General features: G+C 34.2%; 1 non-coding gene across 1 annotated transcript; it reads left to right on the top strand.

Annotated features, from left to right (window-relative positions):
* The first annotated feature begins 5,615 nt into the window (after nt 1-5,615).
* Nucleotides 5,616-5,688, top strand: TRNAA-AGC (transfer RNA alanine (anticodon AGC)). Its single transcript has one exon. It is a non-coding gene; the product is annotated as a tRNA-Ala (tRNA).
* The last annotated feature ends 15,830 nt before the right edge of the window (nt 5,689-21,518 follow it).

The raw sequence follows: 21,518 nt of genomic DNA on the forward strand, positions 1-21,518 counted from the left end.
GGGGGCACACCGCAATGCCAATAAGTTGCCCCCCTTCCCCCCTTGGAACATGCAACAAAGTGCAAGAAAATCGAATTACAGCTGCTTCAATTACAACTCTCACTTGCCAACTAGGCGCATTAAAACAAAGTGGTCCCATTTGCAGACTATCAAAGAGCAACAGCTGCTGGACGTCTACATTGCATGCTGACGAAGTCGTCGTTGTCGTCGTTGTCGTCACCGTCACCAGCCGCATTGGCAATATCGATGACCTCATATACTCACATGTATGTACGTATGTATGGTTTATTAAATAATTTATATAGCAGTTGCAATGAATATATGTCAGTGTGTATGTGTGTAGTATTTTGTGGGAAGTGAAAGAGAACGTCTGACTACCAACTTACATATTTATGTAGTTGGTTGGTTTGCCAGGCCGACTGGTTGGCTAGTCAGTCATACAGTCATGCAAGTAGTAAATAAGTAGTCATTCATTCAGACAAGCGAGACGCTGCAACCGCTGATGCTGTTGTTGCTGTTGTTGCTATTCCTTATACATAACTGCCTATTACTTCTATTACTCACAGGGCACTATATATGAATAAGATTGACCCCCTTTTTTTCTATTTTTCTGATGTTTTGAAAGTTTTTTTTTGGGTCACCCTTTTTCTGGCACAACCCTCTCACCTCTCTCCACTCACACTAGGTGCTTTAAGATTCTCTACATACAACATTTATGTGTATACTCGTAGCTACAAATATTGCACTAAAATGTTGCCATTTTAATGTTCGTAATTTTTATTAATATTTTTTGCATTCGCTTCCTTCTTGCTTCCACGATTCTCTTTGCGCCCCCAACCCCCTTTGCTTAATGGCACAGCATGCAAAATGTTGACGTTGCAGCTGCTTTCGTGTCTCGAACTGGGTTAACTTTTGTATTCTGGTTGAGTTTGAACAGCTTATGGTTACCGACAGTTGCTAGACTTTTTGTTGATGGACTTTTGCTTTTATTGTTGCTGTTGTTTGCTTCTTGGTTTCGACGGCATGTGTTCAACATCCGTGCAGTTTATATTGAAAAGTGATAGTACAAAAAAATATGGTTTGTACAAAAAGAACATGCAAAATTATCGCAAACAAAACACATCAAATTATAGTTATTATGATTATTATGAAGAGAGAAAAAAAATACGGTGGCCTGACTGACTGGCTGATTCGACTGGCCGTCAGCTATTCACCACGCGTCACAGTGCTTTCCTTCCATAAGAAATGTGGGCAAAAATAGAATTATGGACGGATTTAAACAAAAATTCGCTTCTTAGTAAAATTGAGGATGCTAAATTCAAAAATTAAATTTTTTGATAACTTTCATACTTTCACTGTAAATGCAGTTTGAAGTTGAAAATTTGGGTTCTTGGGGCATTTACATAGGTATGCACATATAGTTCGTTCTATTTTCAAAAGTAGGATGTCAAATGTGTAATAAAGTTTTATTTTTTTTTTAGAAACGGGTTGCCACCTGTTACAAATTTTATTAAAATTATTTAATAAGTTAAATGAATTAGATATTATAATATGGGTATCAATTGAAATGGTTTTGAAAATTCTTTACTTTTAAACGACACGTAGAAAGGTTGCCACATGATTAAAAAATCAACTTCAGTTTAATTAGGGGAATAAGATAACTGAAATATGTACATCAATATGGGTATGAGATAAAAGAAAAAAACTGGACATATTAAGCAACAAATAAGTGAAGATTAAAAACATTCCTTAGTTAATTTAAGAGTATAGGAATTTAAAAGGAATGTAATCAGAACAAGTCACTGATTGGCAATGTATGTATTTGTAATAAAATGACAAATACGATGTCGTAAACCTTTGGTTTGACACAATTATTATTTCAGTTTAAGTGGCAACACTCTTCGTGATAGTTGCAAGCTAAAACCTCTTTAAACCTTTTTCGTCTGACTTCCATATGGTGATATCTATCTATTTCAATAACCTAATTCCTTTAATTACAATGGAATTTGATTTTTTAACAGGTGGCAACCCTCTACATGTAGTTAAAAATAGACCCTTTTCATACACACACATTTCGATTGATACCCATCTCTTAATAATTCATTTAACTGATTAAAAAATCTGAATTAAATTTTTTAATAGGTGGCAACTCTAAAAAAAAATTACCTGGCGGAACGTAATTATTTTTTACAGCGAAATTTCTATTTAATTCTTTTTAGTGGATAAATTACCTTTCCAAAAATACCAAACACGTTCACATTGCAGACAAAAAAAAATTCGATTTTTGCCCACTTAGGCGGCACTATGCGCGTCTTCCATATGTTGTCGGTGCAGGCAATCATTTGACTGGTTATGAATGGTTGCTGGCTAGCATAAGTGAGCCAAGATGAGACGACGGTTCATATGAGAAGAATAGGTAACTAATTTTTATGATCTTTGGGCAGTGGACACGCTCACCTTTGCATTTGCCATGGTTGTCAATTTTTGTGTCAAAGTCGTTGCAATTTAAGTTGCGTTGAGCTTTGAACTATTATTATTATCGGTGTTTTCAAAGGAGCTGCTCAAATTAGATTTGAAACAGCCGAAGGCCCTGCAGCTAGCGCTGTTATATTTTTTTGTAGGTAGTATAATTATTAATAATTATATTCCCTTTTAATAAATAAATAAAATAGATTTGAAAATAATCATTTTTAATGTATATTAAACTTTTTAGTTAACAGAAAAAAGAAGAAATTGAAAATTTTTTAATATCCACAGGTTCTGCGCTTAGAACCCGCAACGTATGCATACACCCCCTTCCAATGAAAACAAGTATTAGGTACTCGTATATCAGCATCGAGAACGATTTATTCAATGGACGTTGATGATGCCTTTGGACATAATCTACGCCAACAAAATGTTGGCACGTTTGTTAGCAAACATAATATCCTATCTTACTGTGGGTATCTGGCCTAAAAAGCATCTATGAATCAGGAGACATCTGGCCACTTGAGCAAAGCACAGCAAAAGCTATTCATTGTCAACAACTGTGTCCTGGCAGGACATCCCCTCTTCGGCCATCAAAACTATAACTGAGACGACGCATCGCATGCCTGAAGATGGGCTAAACTATGTCTCTCTGAACAAACGAGACAAATGGTCCCAGATTCGACGTACAAACACCCTACACTGTGATCGGCAATGCATGTGTATCTGAGAATAAAGAATCACACAAAATTTTATAGAACGGCGAACTTCCTCGGCCAGTACATTAGGGGGCGGATATGGTAGATGTGGTCCAATTTTAATAAAATTTGGTTTTCATAAATTTTGTGTGATTGGTTGGCGGTCAGTGGGTCGATTTTGGCCATCTTTCAGATTTAAGTTTTTCTGGTGAAAACTTAGACAAAAACCTAATTTTATCAAAGTCGATTAATATTTGCCATTTTCGCCTCCTAGTGTAGTGGGCGTGTCAGCTCGGTAATGTATGCCATTTTTTATATTTCCTTGCTCCTAAGCAAAGCTACTGTATGTATCATATTTTAGCAAAATCGAAACACGTTTACTACTATTTGTCGCAGCTTATACGGGGATCTTCCACTCTGGAGCTTTTACAAGAAACCTTTACTGAAAAAAAACTACTGCATTAGACGATGGAAAAATTTGTCGAACGATATCTAATACGAATACCTTGCGCTGACGGAGGTGCTTTGATACAAGCAATTTTTAATTTTTAGTTTTATTCCTGAAGCGCCAAAATAGCTTTTAGAAGACATACACTTTAGTGCAGCAGCATTTTGTAGGTAACTAATCAGGCACTAGACTTTTTTCTTACAAAAACTGTATGTTTGTTATGACATAAAACTGCACTAAACCAATTACTCACGTGGCGTGAACGATTTCTTGCAACGGAGTTTAGATAGGTAGGAACTTAGAAAGTTCTGCGAAAAATGTGTATACCTTTTTAAGCCCAAGATATGCCTTGAAAAAATTAGGTTGTGAAAATAGAGTGTTGTCTTCATTGAAAATGGTTTAAAATTAAATTTAATAAAAAAAAAAACCTAAAGCAAACAGGGAGTAATTCCACAAAGTGTAATTGAAATCAAGGAAGTAATGAAGTGTTTAAGCATTGCGATAGAACTTAAGTAAGGCACGACTTTTTCGTCAACATGGCAACCAGAGTAGAAGTCATATTCTGTAAATTCATTTGCTGAATTAAGCGCTCAGCTATAGCAAATTAGAACTCTGACTTTACTCATAAAATGCTTCATACCAATTACGTGGATACCTCTTTTAATGAATGTAACACCGTGCGACAATAAGAAAAAAAAATTAAAAACACATGAAAGAATCCATATGCACTCGAAACTATGGGTCAAATATAGGAAAACTTCGTTTTTAGTTTTTCACTCTGATGGCAGGATATTTTTTCAAAGAACATTGAAATTTTATAGATAATTTAATTACAAAACTTATTTAAAAAATCAGTTCAATGTAGAATAACAATATGATTACCAAATGAGAGAGAAAAATCAGTAGAATTTAAAAACAATAAAGTTTTTTGGTTTGCAAGGACGAATAGGTATTGCAAATGCGCTTTTAATAAATTTTATCTTTTTAAGTTAGTAAAGTTTGCAGGTCAAAATTCGATAAAGAAGTCGTGCGTATATTAGCCTCAAACAATCAATTTTCTAAAAAAAAAATATTGCAAATTTTCAAGGATATTTAAGGACACAATTTGTAAAGGACATTTTCCATACCCGTTCGACTTTATGCACCAAAAAAAAATATTTTGTTACAGAATTTTTTCTTTTATATGATAAACTTGTTGTTATCCTACATTGCACTGAATTTTTTAAATAATTTTTAGCAATAATCATATATTTTAAATTTCAAAGTCCTTTTAAACAAAATCCTGACATCAGCGAGGGAGAAACTAAGTACGCAGTTTTACCATAATTTACCCATAGTTTCGCGAATTAAATTAATTTTTGTGTGTGTAAAATTTATTGTCGCGCGGTGTTACCTATACATACACAGCTGCAAACATTATTTCTATCGCATTTCCACGCTTTAGGCATTTAAAGCATTATTTGAAATAAAAGTAAAATTATAATAATAAGAAACTCAAATAAAATCATTGTGCAAAGAATTCACATACAAAAATGCTTCCATACCCGGCAACAAAACATAAAAATTACGTATACGCACTGAAGCACCCGCAGCAAAATACAGGCAATCGGGGCGCGCGTTTAATGGGCATTATGGCACGCATAAAATCAACGATTCGGCAGTGATAAATAAAGACAAACACAAGACAGGTAAACGCACTAAAAATAGCCGCGAGAAAGCTCTAAGATGATAAAAGCTTAACACAAACAAACGCACAGCGAAGTCGATGTCAAACGAGGCATAAGTTGTTTGTCATACAAATGTTTATATGGAATTGTATTTGTATTTACTTACGCTACAAGCTAGCGAAAAGCTTGCGTTTTAATAAGCATTTGCTTGTGCGGGCGATAAGCCACAGCTGCGCTATTTTTATTTTTGTTATTTGGGAGTGTTCATAGGTACACTGATACGAGTGTCTTGCGTTGACCAGCTGTGTGGGCACTTTTGCGATCGAACCAAAACAAGGGGATGTAGCTCAGATGGTAGAGCGCTCGCTTAGCATGTGAGAGGTACGGGGATCGATGCCCCGCATCTCCAAACGTAAGTTTTTTTTTTTAATTTTTCTATCCAAATTTTTAGTTGCGCTCTTTTTTTTTAGAGAAATGTGAGATCAAGTTGAGTCTGCTTACCTGCAAAGAGAAGAAAAAGAAAACGAAATTGTTAGTGAAATATTCACCTAAAAATTCAGTTCATGCTTAAAATTGTTAAGTTCAATTTATAAATTAAATTTTTATCAACCACATTTTTTTTTTAAATATTTCTTTCAACTAAGCAGATAAATTGCTTTCTATGCATTATTATTTTATTTTTTTGGCTTAATTTCAAAATTTATTCAGTCATAGTCTTTTTATGCTTTAATTAAGGATTGACCAAAACCTAAACCTAAATTACCACAAGCCTGCCATTGGTTTATGACATTTTTGTGACAGTCGCTATGCATAATTGACATTTGTTTACATCAAAGCTAACACTTTCAACCGCAGGTAATGTGAAAGCAGGCACAGTGCGCAAGAAGTGGTAAAAAAGATTTCAAAAATTAAAAATTTGATAAATTAAATAATTAAATGAATAGCACTTAATGTACCGAATTGAAGTAAGATGGATTTAAATAATAAACGGAATTGAATTAGAGGAAATTAATTAACAAACAAATGCTGACATGTTGATATTTTTTTCTTAAATAGGTACATATTCACAATGTTGTTCAAGTTAAAATTTTTTGGTACATTTTTTTTTATCAAAATATTCAGCCTCGTTGCGAGAGTCGTGTCGAATGCAAGTCGTTTTTCGAGAGTAGAATCGTATACAAAATTTCATGTCATTGCCTAAAATTTCGATTCGACGAAGTGGACAAACTTGGCAGCACTGTACAGTTATCGACGATTTTCATCGTATACTTATTTCAGCACGACAGTAGACAATGCCAATGTTGTCGAGTCGTACAATTTAGCGCAATTTACGACTTACGCATTGAGGCTAATTGTTCATGCCTTAATCAAATCCATATAAATCAGGGTTTCACATTTCATACAAAATTTTGAAAAAATCAAAAAAAAAAATTATAAAGATTTCTAAATTTAATTTTGGTGCCAAATTTCAGTCGTTTAAAAAATCACATTTATTATAAAAACATTTTTTTTGATGAGGGCAAATTTTATGGGCTATAAAACTGTATAGCCAAAAATGTTCTAAAAATCCAGGTTAAAAGGTTGGAAATTTTGAAGAAATTTGTTTGAATTTTTCTAAAATTTGTATTAAGTTTGAAACTTCGATTCACATGATTTTGGTTGAAGCAAGAACAATATTTTCAACGAAAAATTTGTAAAACAAATTACCTGAGAATCATTGCAAATGTTAAAAAAAATAGCATGACAACACTTGTTTGAGTCACTGTATTTTCTTTGGGATAAAATTTTTAGTATAGTTGCCAATTAAATAAATTGTCTAGCTCTTTTAAGAATTCTTTAATTTTCTACGATATCTCTGTGCAAACACAAATGCATTGCTTTCAATTAAATTTTAATGAGTGAAGTTAGTTTATAAAATACCATACAATTTTAACACACTGTACTTGTGGGAAAACCCAAATCATTGGTATAATTTAATACATATGCACTTATGTATGGCTGTGTTTGTAGACAGCGTCTAATTGAAATGCAATTAATTGCAATGCAATTAACAAACTAGTATTGCACTTAGACACCACTAAAAGCATACACCTGCCACATATGTACGCATGCGTGTCACACAAGAAAAAAAAACAACACTTTACGAAATGTTATACAGTAGCCGTTGATGAGGATAATCAGCTGCAAAGCAATAAAGAGATCCCAAGCGTACACTTGCAATCCAATCCAACTCACCTGCGCCACCACCCACCCACCAACTGCTAAGCAGTGCAAGCCAAAAGTACACAAAAACAAAAAGCAACAATAAACTAATTGTAGTATAAAAGAAAATGAGTCGATTTTCAATGTACAAAAATGATTTACGTCTGGTTGTCGTCGATGTTTCCCTCCTTCCTCGCTTCTTCTCTCCCCGCCTTGTGTATTGCCAGTGTCCATCTACGGAAGTACATGTGTATGTATGTATGTATGCACTTAATTTGTTAGCATGTTTGTTTTTACTGTTTATGCACTGCAATTTAATTTTTATTTCCTATTTGTACTTTTGCTTTTGTAATTTGTTTACGCAAACATCAGCGCGCAGCGAGTGAATTCCCAGCCAGCAGAAAATCTGAAAACCGATCCGAAAAAGGACAAAAAAGTGGATGAGGTGCGGATTTTTGTCCGTTTACTGATTCCAGTACCACCGATTCCAGTTGACCGAGCTTTGCCCGGAGCGCATATACTTTTTGAAGTTTTCAAGATTTGGATAGCTTTAAAAAAATATTTTGGAGAAAAATGGATTTCGATATCTATTAAGTAAATTCTTTAAACCAAAATTTAGGTGGCAACCCTATTCCGAAATACGCTGGAAAGAATGGTACATATCTTGAGCTTATGTGTACTATGTATATATACATAAAAAAAATGTTGATTGAAATAAAAAAAACAAAAAATTTTTATTACAAGGAAGCGTGGCAACCCGGATGGAAAATATTTTCCGACTAAAGTCCTCAAAAATACCTTTCATTTGATATCCATATTGCGATGTTTTAGAAAAATTGTGTAGAATCGAAAATAAGTGGCAACCTTACATTATTATCCTAAGCGATAACATTTTGTATATAGGGAAGGCATTGTTTAAGAACCTTCTATTCGTAGCCATGCATAGTAAAGTAATATTTTACCTTTTTTCCTAAAAAAAGAACTAAAATAATTATGCGATTCAAAATAGGTGGCAACACTTTTAAAAATATTTTTTAATTAGGGATCTTTATAATAGCTCTCATTTGATACCCATATTATGATGTTTTAATTAATTTGTAACTAATTTCGAACAGGTGGCAACCACTCCTCTGCACGCTCAGCCACTGCCGACTGACTACGCATGCATACTGCTTTCAAATGTTTAGCTTGAGCAAATAAAATACAATTATTGCTTTCAAATGACATCATCTTTTTCGAACGTTTCGAACGTTTTTCCGGATACTGAAAATTGAGCTAAACTGCAGTGTCGGCAAAATTTACGTCTCTTTGCTGGCTGGGTTGTCGCTTCATCGTCCAATTGTGTGTGTGTGTGTGTGTGTGGTTGTGTTTTCTAGCTTTTTTTTTTCAATTAAGCGTCAGAGCTTGCTGTTCACATGCAAACTGGTTAACGAAAGCAAAATGCAAAAAAAAATGCATTTCGCTTAGACATTTTAATGATGGCAATAAACAGCAAATAAATGCAAATGAATAAAGCTGTTAGTTATGTTTTTTGACTAATGACGTTTCTGTTGTTGTGTGTTTTGCTGCTGCAACAAGCAATAAGCCAGCCATTAAAAAATTTAACCATTTCGTCTATAATTTGCCAGATATGCGAATTTAATGCGAATTTTGCATTTTTGACAATCGGCCGCCAATTCATTTGAAATTTATTTGAACTGTGTGCGCAAGGTGTAGTAAGTAAGTGGTGGAGTAAATGAGTGAGTGAGCTGGAATGCTTTAGATGCAAATTATTTGTGAACAATTCAGCGAAATTATTTACTGAATTTAAAGTATTTTCACAAAGATAATAAATTATGTACAAGTAAGAAAATAAAAAATAACTAGTAAACTAATTTGTATTGAGGCTGCATGGATATGCTGCCTTTTGATTTGAACTGCTAGTCAGCTGAGCTAAGAAAAAAGGTCAATGCGACCATTCAAGTACGGTATTGAATGACTCTCTCGAACTACATTTATTAGAAGTTGAACTTTGTCTAATATGTATGAATAATTTTGATGTTAGCGTGAAAGCTAAGTTAATCAGAAGACCACTTAATTCATGCGATTCGTTCCACGTCAGCACAGTGGTCTGATAGTGGCAAAAAGTACAAGTTTCGATATGTCTCGAAATAGCCGACTAAATGGCACGATTTCGCCCATCTTTCAAATTTAACCTTTTCTGGCTAAAACTAAGATACAAACCGAATTTCATTAAAATCGGATAACACTTATCATTTTCGCCCCCCTAGGATGGCGGGCGTCTTCATTCCCAAGTGACGTTTCAATTGCAGTAGTACCAGTGATTGTGCGAAGTATGCACAGTCAGACCTTTAGCCTCTTCATAAAATATGCTCCAACTAAAGTGAAAGGGTCTCAATTATGAAGCGTTCGAAAGTGATACTAGCAGCATAGCATTTCATTACATATATGTAAGTGTTTTTTTTTTTTTTTTAATGCATTTAAGTAGTCTTTCTTAACAATTTTTAACAGCCAAGCAGCGAGGGTTTGCTGACAGTTTGTGGAAGTTTTCGAGAAACCAACATATTGTGTTTTCGGGACTTGTTTTTTGGTAGGAATTTTCCAAAATCATTGGGAATTGTCAAGAGAATAAAATTTTTTTATGGCACATAAATAAAAACATAGATTTACAAAACGTCAAGTATTGCACTTAAAATAAATAAATGTAAAGAAATAGTTTTTTTATGTTTAATAAATGCACGTTGACAATTGCGATTCACACAACTCAATAAGCGACTTAGGGACGCCAAATGCCTGCAATTAAATTGAATTGTTTAAATGCAAATTTTATTAAACAAATCGAGAATAAAACTGAAAATAATTTGATCACTAATCAGCGATTGTTTAAATGCCAACAGATGGGCTAGTTCAACTTGTTAGCCAACAAATTAAAACACCAAATCAATTTGAAATAAACCAAAAAAAAAAAAAATGAAAAAAAAGACAAAGCCTTATGGAATAGTAAAGTGCCATAAATAACGCAGCAAATATGGTAAATAGCAAATAGCAAAAGTTAAATGGCAAGCGAGACTAACTGATGTGCGAATGTGTGTGTGTTGTGGGAAATTGTAAATTGTCGTAGATCTCAGGTTCAGCGATGTATAACCAAAAAAGGGTTGGGGTGAGTGACTTGTGCGCCTGCATTAAGCTAAAACGTCATAAATTACAGCAAAACAAGCAAATCCAACCGAACTGGTTTATAATTTTTGTGTTTTTTTTTTTTTGCTCTTTTTGCGAATGTTATGTAAATAAAATTGTCGCTAAAATTATGACAATGCGCGCAGTGTGTTGAAGGGTATTTGGCAAGGGTGAATTGAGTTGTCAAAATAACTAGGCAGCTGGCAACTCAATTAATAGTTACAAAAAAAAAATAAAAAATAGAAAATAAAAAATGTGAAATATTAGGAAACTTAAAAATATTACTGCATTTTGATTTATTTATTTTATTATTCAATCAAATTGTGCGACGGTTGTAAACCAAAAAGTGCGTAACCTGTCGTTTTTGATGAAAATATAATTAAAGGTTAAGCGAAGCGCGACTTCACTTATAGTAAGCTGTGAATAATGGCCCTGAAAATTAAAAAAATGCAGATAAAATAACAAGCTTAGCTGTGGTAAAAAAAAATAATATAAAAAACAAGGCGGAACCGAACTTTGAACACCCAACGCTTGTTGAGGTTAGATTAGGTTGAGCGGTAGTCTCTTGTGGGACTCCGTTAGAATCAGTTTCCCTAAACACCACTTTGAATTCAGCGAAAAAGTCGATAAGTGTATAAGCCCCTGATATCTATTGCCTTGAGATCATCCAGATCATCAAAAACAATAACTCTCAAGAGCTTTTGCTCTCCGTTTTGCTAGTGCCGAGCTATGCCAGAGAAGTAGTCGTCCCAGATTGAGCCCAGTCTAATTGCGTGTGCTCCGCAATTCTGACAAGCTCAGATTCGGTTGAGCAGCAGTGCTTGTGGGGCCCGCTGTTTTAAATTACTCTTTGAGCTTTCATTATCACATGCGCCGACTTGGTTTCCATTTTTGTTTATTCACATTTCTGCTTACTGGGCAAATGTTCCGCCTACAAGTACGCAACATTAGGTGCATTTCCACTTCTCAAATGGCTAATAAAAAAATTAAGATCGAATTTGAAGTTGAAAAAGTAGACAAACAGTATATTTAGGAGTTCCATAAGTTACGATGCGTTTCAGATTATCGAATTATATTTGAAATAAACATGATTTTTGAATCCATTGCTAGGCTACCTAAATTGTACAACTAAGTGGGGCGACCTGGGTGAATATTTCGCTCAGCAATGACTGGGAGGCATCTAGGGGCTACAGGTTGCTTTCAATTCCAAAAGGTATATCTGATTTTTTTTTTATTTCACAGGCAACTTGTTGGACTGCTGACTGGTCACTTCACGTGGCACAAACACCTGACTGTGATAAGCGTACATGACAACTGCATTTGCCCATTCTGCCTTGAAGAGGATGGGAAGGTAGAACACTTTTTGCGCTTCTGTGTCGCCTTTGCAAGAATTAGGTGCGAGACATTAGACTGCGATGTGTTGAGAGAGACGAACACCTCAGCTCTTTGGCGTCCAACAATCTGCTTAGGTTTATTCGAAAATCGTGCAAATTTAGAACAGTTTGAAATGGAGGGCATGTAGTCTGAGTACTGTTTTCTGCACTTTTTTTTTTTGTTCCTCAGCCCGACAACAACAAAAAAAGGAGGTCGACCGCAGAGGCTTTCAGCGCTCTTGCGTAAACGAGCGATGGATATAAAATGTTGCTCACCATAAAAAAAAAAATACATCTACATATTTATATGATTGTACATACACACATACATACCTACATATGTATGCCGATAACTGGGTGTAAATTCCCAGCCTTAACTACCTACTTGTAGAAACCGGCATATTATGAATAAATTTTTCGCTGTTTTATATCTTAACAAATACATTTACATATGTATGCATATATTTATTTACACATGCAAATGCGATATTCACATAAGCATATATACATATATGTATAGATATATATTTGTAAGTTATTTTGCCAACACATTTCACTTAAAACTTTTGAGTTTAGAGATTTGGATTAGTTGTGGCAATGTGCATTTCCGTCAGCGACGCCGGTGAATGCGTTACGCGGAAGCCACAAAATCAGCCAACTATCTACACATTCACACATACTTATATTTATTTATTAAATCGCAAATAGAAAGCCGCCGTGGGTACTCAATTTGTAATGAAAAAAAAATTTGTGTTAATGTTTGTATGCAAATATGTAGGTATGTAAGTAAAAATCGCAAAATGCGAAGTTAAAAATATTTTTGTTTTTCTCTACGGAACATTTTAAAGGAAGTACTAAAGAATTTATTAAGGTATGTAAGGAAAATTTTATTCAATGATACAACAACGATAACCGCGACCTTTTGGGAAATTACGAAATTTTTTTATCCGCGAATGAAAAGAGTTATACGAAAGGAATAGCATTTGCAAGCAGAATGTATAGTTTAATAATTTTCTTTATTGACACTTGTTAGGAAAATATTTGATTAAACTAATTCTGTATCATTGCCTGCATTAAAAGAGATAAATTCAGATACATACGATGATATTATATACGTACATAAACATACATTTACATTAGGGTGCCCCACCAAACAAATTTCCGGTATTTCCACGGGAATTATGAAATTTGTATATCTTATAACTGCTGCCAAAGCTGCACCGATTTGAAAGTATCTGCGAAAATAGAGTTTGCATAATAAAATATTTTTATAAAATTTAAAAAAAAAAATACCTCAGACGATAGAAGAGTGAAGCTTAAATTGTCTGCATGAAAATGTTAACCACCAAAAATGCAGCTTTTTATAAATAAAACTTTTTCCCCAAAAAAAAAATCACTTCAGATGATAGAAGAGTTTATGTTTAAAAGAACAGCATAAAAATGTTTAAAAAATTAAGCAACGGAATCAAAATAAGGAGATTCGTGAGGTATTTTCAAAATTTTTTTTAGTATTTTTCCGAACTAAGTATTTTTGCAGAGGCCTTGCAGCTAAATTCATAAATGATAAAGAATACTTTAGGTGCTTTGTAAATCGAAAATTTTAGTTCCAAATTAATTTTTTAATGAAAATGGGACTTTATAAAGCTCTTTAAATTTATTTTATATTTTATGAGTAAGGACTTTAGAATAATAAACTTTGTTATTCCGATGGGAAAACAGTACCGATTTTTTTTTTGTATGAAGAGTGATGCACTATAATGTACAGTCATACAGTAAGCGCCAAAAATAATTGTACTTTCAGGTTTGGACGATCTTTTTTTATTTATATTTTCCGTGCCAAATGTTTCTCGTTATAAAAAAAATACAGTATCGCTCATTGCTATATCACGTCATTTCAAAAACACATTTTTGCCACTTATGTTTATTTATTTATTTTTAAGAATTTTCAATTAAAATACAGCTGATTCTCTTTTAAAACCCGTATGAACCCAAGTTTAAAAAGTTTGTAGAAAATTAAAAAATGCAAAAAAATGTCACCCAAATTTAAATTTTTTTTTTTTAGAAGTGTTAGAATTTTTTTGAGTACATAGTTTCATAGACCATCAATTTTAGTCTAATAATATGCAAGTTTCAAGTCGCCGAAAATTACCATTGATTTTTGAGAATTTTTTTCGCTGAGAGTCGTGCGTACCTTTTTTCATAGAGAAGTTCAAGTTTTGAATTAAATAAAAAAAAAAATTTATTCTGTAAAAAAAAATTAATCGTGAAAACGTATATATTTTTTTACGTTCACTGTACTAAAAAGTACAATAAGTGGAAATATTTACGTTTGTCAGCAAACTTTTTCCAGGGAAAACACTCGACTTCAACGTATAATGATATATTGTTCCATAAGTTGGCGTGACGGCAGCTAGCCACCCAAGCAGCTCAATCGTTGTTATGGCAATTATGAACGAAAAAGGGCACCGAAGGGAAGAAAAATTATTAATTTAAATAACATTTCGAATTGAAAATACAGAACAAAGAACCTTTGATATTATATTTAATCTAAACTAATTGCATTTAATAAGAAGAACTTGTAGAACGTGATATGGTAAGCTGCTTACACAAATACAGTGAAACCTTGATAGCACGAAGTTGAATGGGTTGGATAAATGCTTCGTTGTATCCACAGTTTTGATATATTAACGAATAGAAAATATATCAACCAAATCTCGATAAAACGAAAAATTTAAAAAAATTTAAAAATTTCGTTATAAGTATGGTTGCGTTTTTTTTTTACAATGGGAGTCCAGTCAACATATTCAGAATTCGTTATGTAGGGGGCTTTGAGTCAAGACTTCGTTATATCTGGAGGCGTTTGCTAACGGGACTTTAAGCGTTTTCATGCTAAAAATTTCTTCGTTATATTTATGGATAATTTTTGCAAAGAAAATTTCGCACCAACGCGATTTGTCAGGGGACTCAGCCAGAAATTTTGTCATATTAGCAAGGTTCATTATATCGAGGTTTCACTGCATTGACATATGCATTAAAAATTCAGATGCACATAGAAATACATACTAAATAAATATGTATGCAAATTAGCATTTCTCAATAAATATGATTGACTACATATTAACTTACATACATACATACATATCCAAGATGTGTTCAAAAGCGACCTTTCATTAATTCATGGAGTGTCCTTGGAGTGGATTTTTTGTATGAAAAATGAGTAGGAAAGAGAGCTTTTCTGCTCATATTTCATACATATATTTCCTTGCGTATTTTCATTTGGCTACTATTATTTCTTTACTTATCCATCGATTTTCTTCAGTAGTAGCTTAATTTCTTTGTAACAGAACAGGCCTTAGCTCACATGCAAAAATTTGGCACAGAGGCTGTTATTTTTTAAATTTTTCTTTTGCTAAAGATTAATTAATTTATCAGAAAATATAAGTCCTATCGGAGTGTGATGAACATATATATGGTTTATGGAGAATTAAGATTGTTGAATTGGTTCGTAAGATATACGTGATTAAGTGGTGGAACCACTTTACACATTAAGCTGAATAACGGTAAAATGCAAATATCTTGAAAACGTATCCATAGAAAAAAAATTAACTCGATTTTCGGAATCACCGAGCAACACTATTGAATAGTGGCGCTTGGAGAACAAAAACCAAAGTAGAATTTGTTATCCAGTAAAATTAACGATAAGTCCTATTATTGGGTGGTTAGAGTGCCAATTTTTGATGGCGTAATTTTGATGCATACGTTTGCATACGTGTGTGTAAAGTAGTCATGCTAACTTTTCGACTATTTTAAAAATCGATCGGTTTATTGTACGATTAATCCATAGGAAAAGGTAAGGAACATCGACGAAACAGCTGGAGGCTAAATATGATTCAGGCTCAGAATCGTATAGCGATCGTTCCGAAAGTTCAAGGCAAATATGTGAGCACACTGCCGAGAGGAGTTAAATTCGAATCTATGTAATTCTGGACGTGTGCATTTAAACTCCAAGAATAAAAGCAGTCAGTGGCAAGTCTAAAAAAAAAGTATAAACCACCACTAGAGAGTTTCAAAAGAGTTCGCAATCACCTTGTGACAACGTCACTGCACAAAGCCCAGACCGGCTCATAGGGAGCCGGAAAAAAATTCCTTTTCAACGGGTAGTTAGTGGGACGTCAAGAGATGGCTTTTGTGCTGGTGAACCCTGTTAACAAGCTGCTATCAGCAGAGGAACTAGCACACAACTTAAAACCGCTTCTTGTCGTAAGCCTAAATTCCCACATAGTGACGTGACTGAAAACAAATGCCCGGAGCATTGCGAGTTCTAATTTAGGACCAAGTGTCTTCTGACCGCCAGGCATAGGTGAGGAAAGTGATAACCAGGGAACGGATTTTTAGGACCTAAAAACCTATAAAAAAGGCAAAATAAAATAACGAAATAGGTTGAAAAAGGCAAAATAAAATAGTGAAAAAGGCAGGAAAAGGCACTAGGTGTTGCAAAAAGGCAAAAAAGGGCAAAACAAAATAGCAAAAAAGGCAGGAATAGGCACTAGGTATTGCAAAAAAAGCAAAATAAGGCACTAAAAAAAGACAGAAAATGCGAAGAACAATCAAAAAATAGATTTATTTTAGAAATGTTTGTATTACAAGTAAAAAGAGAAAAACTATGAATTAGTTTCATTATATGAAAAATTTGNACACCAGTTTGGCAAGAGGTCCCTGCGCTTCTATAAGCCGCATGGGCATGTGTATATTTTTTAATCTTAAAAAAAAAATTGTAAATGCTATAATCACTTTTTTAAAGGTAGAAAAGGCAAAAAAAGGCAAATATCTTAAAAAGCGCAAAAAAAGGCAACATCAAATGTGTATATATGGAATCAGGGAAAGCTAAGTCGTGGACATTCTTAATCGAATATAGTATATCTCTTTAGCAGATAAAAAGGCAATTTCCATAAAATCCGTTCCCTGGTGATAACCTTCGAAACCACGAGAAGCGAGGTTACTTCCCCAGAGTCTACAGCGCTGACCGCCTCACATGTAATGCTTCACTAAGTAAACTGGAACAGATTATTCGAAGCCAAACAGTATTTAATATGCTGTAGTAAAATACACAAAGAATCATTAACACTAAAAAAAAACGTATGTATGTAGCTAATCTAAAGCTTTTTTCCTTTCTGTAGAAGAGATTACCAGTTTAGAGGCTTAGCAGTCGATAAAGTTAGCTAAAAAAAAATTAACTCGACGAAAAAAGAACCAGCAACTCTCCACCACTTAAGGCTCAAACACCGGAAATAGCATGACGGCAAACGCGAACTCAAAGAGCTCTGGAGGCCGTAGAAAATGAGTCTAGAAGGATTCTGCAGCGAATGTAGGCAAAACAGACAACAAACAAAATGGACGAAGGATAGGAAGAAGGCTGGCAGCTGTATGATTAGTTTGCACTTTTTATTGCATGAAAATGATTGCGTGAATGAATGGGCGAATTGGCCGCGCATCGTGAGCGTTGTTGATGGCAAGTGAACCGCGCACATTAACTTTTTCTCTGCTTATTGTTTGAATTTTTGTTTTAGTAGTCAAGCTTTGCAAATGCATTCAAATTTGTTTTTTTTTTCAACGCGCTTGTTTTTCGCATGGGTTGTTTGTTGCTTGTTGCTTGTTGCAAAAGCGCATTAGTGGCAACACGCATTGGTCGAAATGTTGCAATGCCATTGCAAACAATTTTCCACTTAACTGTTGGTGTCTGCTGCTGCTTTGCGCTTTTAGTTTTTAGCAAGCAATCTCTTTTGCTGTTGTTTCTAGTATTGTTTTTTTTTCAGCTGTATGTGGCAAATATTAGCACCTCTAATACATACATACATATGTACATACCCTGCAGTAAATCGCGCTAGTTCAGAACTAGCGCAGCACTAGCTCTTTAAGAGGCGGTACTAGTTTTGAACTAGTTCCATTTTGGACAGTTCTGGGACAATAAGTTTTTTATGAGAAAAAATTTTAAAACTAGATTATTGGATATTTTCTCTTTTCTGAACTGTTTCCATTTGGGACAGATCTGCGACAATAAGTTTTTTATGAAAAAAATAGATTTTTTAATTTTTTGATATTTTTCATTTTGTCTGTTCTTTTACAGATGGCATTTTATTAAATTTTTTTTATTTTTATTTTTTTTTTATTAAATTTGACCATTTTCTCTTCAATTTTTAAGCGGCGCAGAACAATTTAAATTTATTAAATCTGAAAATCAAAACTCCCTCCACCGCGATTTGAACTCGCGACCAGCGATGTTAGAGAGTCGGAGCTTTTTCCGCTGAGTTATTTTAGTATTGTACGAGAAGTGAGAATTTGTGCCCTCTTTGCAGCCGTTTTGCACTAGTTCCGAGATAGTTCTGAAATGTATAGGGCGGAACTAACAGTTTAACAAACTGTCTCTAAATTTTACCGGAAGGGTATGTACTCCTTAGACATAAATACACACATGCAAGTGATTGATGATGATGATGATGCTTCAGCTGCCGGCATGCAATTGTGAATGCAGCAATGCAAACAGGAAGTTAGCAGAGTAAACGCAAACAAACACACACACATACACATATACATACATGCAGATCTACGGTATCGGTCATATCTATAGCAACGCCATTTGAAAGATAAATTTTTTGCCACTATTAATTATTTATCTGTTTTTAAGAATTTTCAATTAAAATATAGTTCATTCCCAGACAAACCCCATAAAAACCCAAGTTTAATAATTTGTAGAAAACTACAAAAAAGTGCAACAAATTTTCACCTAAATTTCAAAATTTTTTCTCGGAAGTGCTAGAATTTTTTTGAGTGCACAGTTTTTTAGCCTCAAGTGGCTACGAATTACCGTTAATTTTTTAGAATTTTTTTTGTTACATTGGCTTCCATATAATGAATAAACTCAATTTATTTGTATATATATGGAAGAAATCCGCAACACCTTTGGCGAAAAAAATTCTAAAAAATCAAGGATAAGTTTTAGCCACTTGAAACTTGCACATTATCAGACTAAAATTGATTGAGCTATAAAATTGCGTATTAAAAAAACTCTTAACACCTCGGAGAAAAAAGTTTGAAATTTGGGTGAAATTTTTTTTTTTGTGGTTTTCTACAAATTGTTAAACTTGGGTTTACATGGGTTTTGTTAGAGAAATAACTGTATTTTAATTGAAAATTCTTAAAAATAAATAAATAAACATAAGTGGCACACAGTATCACTTTGAAATGGCGTGCCATAGATATGAGCGATACTGTATATGTATTGGCATATAAAGACGCATTATGTGTAGCCGTTGAGTGATTGAATGGCTGCGCTGCTGCTGATAAAGTGATTGAATGATTAACCATCACACGCTAACAAATTAAAATTGCAATGCCATATACATACATATGTACATACATACATACATAGTTAGAAAATGCTTCGAGATGCAAAACCAAAAATTTTATAAACAATGTACATACATGCAATTTTCATGTGTACTGAAATGTGATTATTTTGTCAAGCAAATTTGAGTAAAAAACTTTTGCGGTCAACCACAAATGCCGTCTTCCGCCCTTGGAGCACAGAGATATAGCCCCCCCAGTGCTTTGTGACACAATGTAGTTATCTAGCTGTCAGCCAATGTAACGAAGGCTTGAGCAAAAGCATTAACTGTTTTCAGTTTAATTTACCCTTTTTTGTGTGCTCTTATTTTATCAACAACAGCCCAGATGAGTTGAAAATGTCAGTTTGAGTTGCAAAGTTTTCCATAGAAAAAAACATTTACGAACACAAAAAAGGCGGCTATAACAAAAGCTGAGATAACTGGCGGCTACATAGCTGTGAAAATTAGAAGTAGAAGAAAACAGTTATTAACCAGCAAAATTCGTATGTAAATGGGTATGGGCGGCCATTGTTAATATGTAGATACCAATTTTCTGTATCAATGTATTTGTGTGTAAACAACAAAGCACCGAAAAGTGTAGCAGATCTACTTAAGTAATCAACAAAATACAAAACAATATTAGCCGCAAAGTTTTGGCTTAAATAACAACAACAACAGAGTTTCAAAGTAGGACGCAGAAAGTAGAGAAACAAGGAAACAAATGATTGCGAATGAATAAATATTATAAAGCTAACCCTTCGAAAGAAAAAAGCTTCTTTAATGGAATCCTCACACCTTGAACTGCAGTTAGCAAAAATATAAGTAGATAATAATGTAATCTACTTTAAAACACTCTGTAGAATATACGAGGTTAGCTTGATAGTTCCGCGACCTTTTGAGTGAAACAATTTTTTTGCGAAAAAATATTATTTCTCAACGCCCTTTAGCTCAATTTACATAGTGCAACGTTTTTAACTTTTTCTTTGCACCTTTTTTTGGTTTTATTTTTTTTTTATTTTTTAACCTTAAGATTAGCTAAAACATAAGAATTTCCCACTATATCTGAAAACTCAGGAATTTTAAAAATATGTATAGGAGTACCACGCCGGCCTTAGCCAATCATTGTCAAGCCGTGCTGGGTCCGACTAGATCCGTCGGCACTCATATACCTTCAAGGCAAGATTCCCGTATGAAAGAGTAAGTGGAAATGGCTTCTGCGAAGAAATCTTCTTCAACATCAAATTTAGTCTCCAGAATGACTGCAGTGCAGGCGTCATAAAAGTAGCACTAGTATTAGATAGGGGCGGTAATTCAAGCTCTTACGTTTATGGCCAGGAATTGTCTGACCCAATTTTCGATCGATTATGACGACATTAAAGGAAACTACACATCCGTTAAACCCGCAAGACAAAGCACACTCCGATAACCCCAAGCCACTTTGTCTTAACTGTTCGACAGCCGTCAATCTATTTTATGTCGAACGTCGTGCGAAAGACAATCTTAACTCGACGAACTATCCTAACTTTGTACTAACTCAGCGCTGTCAAGCGAAGTAACATAACTCAGACGCCCCCTATTTTTGGTACCTTAACTCCGAAGTTTAAAAGCTTAAGATACGACACAAAAAAGGAGCGCTTGAGTTTGGGACTGTTAATCGTAAAGATAGTCCTTTGCACGGCATTCAAGATAGGATAAATCCATGCGTTAAGATTTTGGACTACCCCAGCACCCATCAGTCACTGTTTGGTTTGGTTTTGGGGTTGGCGGAGTCACCGGACTGTAGTTCTTCTAAAATGTTACCGGTAACACTGTTACGGTGAACGGACGTTATGATGACATTGAAACAATCTTTTTATGGTCTGAAGTAGATGACATGGACTTGGACAAAATGTGGTTTCAAGTACCCCCAAGCGCAGAAATATGCTCCTATTTGACCAATTTCATGACTTCGTCAGAATGATTTCAGCCTATGCAGAGATTCTGAAGCCCCGTCCAGAAGGAATAAATCAAGGGAGATTCTGTGGTGTTGTTGAGAAAACACAGGTAATATCAAAGCAGTGCTGATAGCAATCAAGGCCCCAAAGCATCCAATACGAGTAGACCGT

This window comes from Rhagoletis zephyria, unplaced genomic scaffold, assembly GCF_001687245.7.
Source record: "Rhagoletis zephyria isolate East Lansing unplaced genomic scaffold, Rhagoletis_zephyria_1.1 Rzeph_scaffold_01770, whole genome shotgun sequence".
In the NCBI taxonomy this organism is placed as follows: domain Eukaryota; kingdom Metazoa; phylum Arthropoda; class Insecta; order Diptera; family Tephritidae; genus Rhagoletis; species Rhagoletis zephyria.